Here is a 6,254-nt window from a genome sequence, read left to right on the forward strand (position 1 = left end):
GTAACACCCTTAATTTAAGTTTTTCCCTTCTTCGTGTTAAAATTACAGCTGACAAGAAACTAAGAATGACTGAATCAGTCTTCGTTAAAAAGAGGCCCACTTCTAGATGAAGTATAGACCTTATTCATAAATGGCGGTCACATTTATAATTCTTTTGTCCACGTGCAAATTAGCCTACCAAGCCTCATTTTAGAGCAAGAATTCTTTTCAATTCACTGTATGGTATCGAGGCTTGGTAGGCTAATTTGCACTTCAACAAAAGAATTATAAATTGGCCGCCATTTATGAATAAGGTCTATGTCCTCAACTCTTATTGAGTCGCGTTTTTCACGAAAATCTCGCTCAAAATTCTATTTTTATGTACCTGCAATGTAGACATGTGGCCACAGCGCACAACTTAAAGAAAAAAATGACTAATATTCTAAGCTATCTGTGTTTTAAAGTCCCTTTAGTAGTCTCTGTCTCGAAACTTACGTAATCGTGCCTTTTTCTTTTAAAACTGAAAACGACCCTTGTCGCAATTAATCCGTAAATAAATTAATGTTGCAAATAAATCCTGCCAAAGTGAAAAGCAATGACAAGAATCAATTATAAGAATATTGATATCAGCAAAAACAGAATTATCTGAACCAGTTAATTAAACTCACATCAGTAAAGAGAGAGATGCCCTTCGGGTTCAACAATTCTCTCAATAACACGAGCTTTCGAGTTCCTTTTCGGGGTCTTTCTCAGGTGACTTGCTTGTAGCGATTGACAAGTGACAGAATAGAGCGCCTTTCCTGTGACCTTGAAAAATAAACCTAAAAACAGAACGTAAACAAAAATTCATAACATTTAATTGGCCTATCGAACAAAAACAAACGAGCGCGAATTTTCATTGGCTTAGCGAACGCGAATGCAAACAACGTCATCTCTCCATGGAACTTTCTGGAAAGGGATCGGCATTCGCTTTGACGTCATTTGAAATGCAGTAATGTGATTGGGCAATCGAACTATTTACTGCCCATATTAGGAGTTTCCTTGGCTGGAATAAGGAGAGGCTTTGTTTTAATGTGGCCAAACATTGGTCTGTGAAACAAATTGCCAACACTTTTTCATACGAAAGTCGCTCTGTCTGTCATTCTCTTACAAACAAACGCAACGGTGACGACGATGATGATAATGATGGTGATAACAACACAGATCGAGAGGCGGGTTCCTTGGTTTCTCTTAACGCCATGACGTACCTCATTGTAGGCAACAAAGGCAACGGTGAAACTAAGAGCCGTTCGAGGAGGCAGTGCCGCGGCGAACTACTGGTTAGGGCGCTTGCATTGAGATGTTCAAGACCCGCTCTGACCAATGGCTCAACTTCTCGGCCTCTCTTGTAAATAGTCAACTGGGTTGCCTCCGGCCAGTTGGGATTCTTAACAGCTGTTGTTCTGTTCTTTCATTCTTTTTGTTTTCTTGGCCCTGAAAAGCCCCCATCGGGAGTGTCAATTAAGCATGTATGTATGTATGCCACCATAGTACAATCAACCAAAAACTGTTTAAGACCTTCTGTCATGCTAGCCATTCTAACATGAGAACCTTCAACTTATTCCGCTTGGAATAGCCCTCTCCACACGCTACCTCACTCGACTTCATCAGATTTCATTTATGTAAGGTGTACAATCGACGTGGAGAATTGTAATCTGTACTTTCAAAATGTTTTTTGTTATCACTTCAAGCAGTTTCCGCCCCACCCTTTTACACTATTATCTACTGCGACATCCTCCATTTGAATAGTTTTGAAATTCGACTGAAAATTTTCCTAACAACTTTCAACTGTTAAAGGCATGTTTGACCGGCCGAAGTTACTCCAATCGCAAAACTTCATCAGGTTTGCAGTAGTCCTTGGACATTTATCTCGGTGCCTTACATTTTACCCATAACTTAGTCGGAACAAACATTTCGTCCCTTCTATCTACACTTCTTGCAATAAGGCATCTTCTTGTACACTAGCGGCCACCCTCCCTAGGGCTCTCATGACTCGGTCGGGAAAATGGTCGCCAAGCATGTCGGGATGGATAATGATCTTGGAGTAGTTGTCTTTATCGGACCACATCACGTCGAACGGTGGTGCTTCGATTCTTTGAGGAAGAAAAATTAGGATGCAGAATGTGTTGTGCGCGGATCAGCCTTCAAGCCTAGAACAACTCTCTTCCTTTTATTTCTCCAAAATTTACTTGGATTACTGAGAGCTGTTTCGGCTATAAAAGAACGCGCCAATAACACTATTAACAATCAAATAACGTGCAAAATGGACAATAATTTGTTCGAATTTCGCTCGTCGAGCTGTAAAATCCTACTGTGGGCCCATTTCCATCAGTAGGGCTAACGCTCACATGGTTCATATGGAGTGGAAACATTACACTCTAATCAGTTAAGTCTGTTCATTTATAAGTGCTACACGGCCAACGTTTGCAAAAACGTAATCCTTCCTTGTACTTGTACATGTTAATTGCCGTAACTTTAACATCTTCAGTTACCTCGCCCGGCTCCCGTCTGACCTTGTAGCTCAGTCGGCAGAGCAGCGGTGATCAAACCCGAAGGTCGTGGGTTCAATTCCCACCCTGGTCAGAGTTTTTCTCTGTCCCTGTGTGGGCCCATTTCCATCAGGAGGGCTAACGCTCACATGGTTCGTATGGGGTGGAAACTTAGAACTTCCGGCCTACGCATCAATCTATTTCAAACACCGAGAAACGAGTTGAAGAACGAGGCCGAATTCGACGCGTTTGGGTAGAGGATGAAACACCTTTTTCAGTATTTGACATTGCATCTCAAAGGAACCAGTATTTTAAAGGGAAATTTGAGTTTGAAGTTGCCGAAATGTTATTCTCATAAGATCACATGCCCAGACTTCCATCACGATAGTGATTCCTTTTGTTTTGGGCTTTTGAACCATTGATGAGTTTGAGAAGAGAGTCTTCCAACCCATCTGCCCCTCAGCTACTTTGCACCAGACTTCGGGCCGTTTCCCGACTCCCGACATTTAATAGAGAGCTTAAGCAACGAGGGCCGAAACAGCAAGAAGGCCGCTTCAGAATAGAAATTCGCATTATTGCGATCATTTCACGATTAGTTCAACTCTTTCAATGTGTAAAATGTGTGTCTGTTATCCAAGAATATTCGAGTTTGGAAACAGAAAAAAATCATAATTGTCGTGTTTTCCGTAAGACGCTGATTTTTGTCACTTGACGTTAGTAGGGAGCTTAAGCAAGGAAGACGACGATGGCTACGAGAACGTCTTATAAAATAATTAAGATAGTACGCGCACTTTCATTGGTCAATAGCTGTGTTTAGAGGAGGGTGTGTAAACACGGCTGTGACGTCTCACGAATTTTGATTGGTTAAGTATTGCCAGACGCGCGTTTTGATTGGTTGGTAGGAAATATGAGGGTGTGTCAAGAAAATCTGTTTCAATCAAGAAGTGAAAAAACCAGCATTTTCCTTCATTTGTTGAATTATCTTTGAGAAATATGTTATAAGGATGACGAGGGGGCTGGGAGAATTCGAGACAGTTATTCGAGACAGTTATGCAAACCCTCGACTTCGTCTCGGGTTTGCATAACTGTCTCGAATGCTCTCGTGTCTCGTGCTCCTCTCGTGTTTATATCAGGCTATGCAAACACGGAAACCTTTTTCTATTGCTTAAATCTGAAATTGTAAATTTGCGTTATTCACAATCACTTCGTGATTATTCCAACTCATTCGGTATATCAAATGTACATGTATATCAACTGTTCAGAAATTAAAATGGTATGAACGGCGTGGAAGTTTCGACAGAAAACTGAAAATTTATCATCGGATGCTCAAGTCCACCACATAATCACAAATTTAGCAATTTTACATCGTTGTTTAGCCGAGAAAGACAAAGAAATGTACCAAAATATATAACGCACGTGCAGAGCGTGCGGAGCAATTGTTTTCCTCATAAAAGCTATTGTTTTGTGACGTCCTCGTTGTCTTTGACGTCGTCGTTGTTTCGCAGAGGACGGCAAAGAAATTTACCAAAATGTAAAACGCGAGTCAGTGCGGAACGGTTGATTTTTTGTCATTAAACAGGTTGGTGTTGTGGCGTCCACGTTCTTGTTGCTAAAAAAAGCTCCGTAATGGTTTCCCGTGGTGACCAACTAGAGAGGGACTGTGAAACTCTAAGAATCTAACTTAAACACAGCTACATTAACAGTTCCAACTAAAAAATTTAAGGCATAAGGTGGGCCCAAAGTATGACCGATATTCCCTCCCATACGGATGATCCTTTTGTCGAGGCGGTCAAGTCGGCCTTCTTCTTGTTTGATCCATGATATTAGGGAGTTTAAGAAACCACGACTGTTACGGCAACGAAAAAGTCACTTCAAATATAAGTTTGAGCTATTCTGAGTATTTCATGATTATTGTATCTTGTTTATAACAATATTATTATACAATACGGGTTAAGTGTCCTATAAATGGATTGGTACGGACGGATTCAAGAAGTAAAGAGGGAGACGAAGGATTCACTGTAGTTGGTCAACGTTGTCTTCAAAACCTTAAAATTGGTCATTTCACGATGTAGTTTTGACGAGTACGGGAGAAAAATGTACAAAAATGTGTGCCGCACGTGCAGCACGATCATTTTGGTTCTTTTAACCAATAATATTACTGTTTTGTGGCGATGTTGTTGCCGTAGCCGTCGTAGTTTCTAAAAAGGAAATTAGAGGCTTTAAGATCTACGACGACGACGGTCGACAAAACGGTCATCTCAAAATATAACTTGGCTCTATCCTAAGTCTTTCGGGATTATTCAGTCTCCTTCAAGTCCTACAATATGGGCGAAGTATCCTAAAAATAAATTGGTACGAGCGGTTTCAGAGTGAAAACAGAGAATGAAAGATTCTCTGTTGCATGCTTACGTTGTCGTCAAAACCTCAAATTTGGTGATTTCACGTCGTCGTTATTCAGAGGACCGCTAAGATACTTGCTAAAATCCGTGCTGCACACGCAGCACGATTATTTATGTCCTTTCTCCCTCCTCAAATCAGGAATTCATTTGAATATTGGGATGTGTTACCTGAGCTTGTTTAATGGGCACGGAAAAGATAGTAATCACGAAGTGGAGTGAAATGGCTCAGGGCGAAGGCCCAGAGCCGGTTTAATCAATAAAGTTATCGAATAAATTACAAAAATATTTGGTTCCAAGACAAATGTAATGAGCCCAGTAAAGGTGAAGGCAGAAAAAACGCTCGCCTTACACAAATTAAATCCCAGCTCTCTGCGTTCGGGAGGCGCTTCTATGGCAGTCAAAAATGGAGTCAGCGATAGGTTGTTTCAGCAACACGGTCGCTGGACGTCGATGCAAGCCAAAGATACGTATGTTGATGATGATTTGCCAAAGTGGCTTGAAGTTTCTAAATTTCTCGGACTATGAGGGTCCACGTTGTACGCTGCCTTTCCCAATTCTTTGTCACTCTATATAGGTTTCGGATTGGTTCTCGCCAAACCCTCCCCAAATATGCTTATTTGGTTGAAGCTTGGGTTGCTTTTTGTTGTGAGGTGGAGACAAAAAATGTTATTTATGACGACTGAGCTCGCGAAGAAGGCTGAAATAACTATTTTGTTGGCACGAGATATAACAGGGCCTGGGTTCCAGGCCGGGGAATCATGGGTAGTGATACAGGGGTATATAAGGCCAGGTATAACACATTAGGCCTCGAAACCAACTGCGTTTTGCGTCTGTTTTACTTTCTGTAAAGCCTCGTAGGATGGGCTTCTCACCTCTTGGGGCTCGAACCAAGGTTCCTACCCGATTTCCTGCAAATTATTCGTCACAGGATTTTTGCTAGCAGGTTTTTTCTGGCCTCTGTCTGACCGCATTTGTTGTGTGAGCGGTCGCTCAGCCCAGGTAGTTTTAGAATCAGTTTCATCCGTTTCCCCTTGTGTATGTATAGGCCATTCAATTTCATATGCATTACCGCGTGATTTATTTCTTGCCTTGTATTTTTCATCTGTCTTGCGCTTGATTTGTAAATGTAAATGTAAATGTAAATGTAAATGTGCGCTTAGTTGACCGCTCCCTATAACGGCTTTTCAGGATCAACCGGCTCAACGGGATCGGACCGAATGCATGTAAAGGCGCCCACGGCTGCCGCCATACAATCCATGTTTGATCTCGGAGCACCGCAAACCCAGCCAGATGTAATTGACTGGGAGTCGATTTTGAGGAGGGAGGAAAACCGGAGTACCCGGAGAAA

This window comes from Montipora foliosa, chromosome 9 (assembly GCF_036669935.1).
Source record: "Montipora foliosa isolate CH-2021 chromosome 9, ASM3666993v2, whole genome shotgun sequence".
In the NCBI taxonomy this organism is placed as follows: domain Eukaryota; kingdom Metazoa; phylum Cnidaria; class Anthozoa; order Scleractinia; family Acroporidae; genus Montipora; species Montipora foliosa.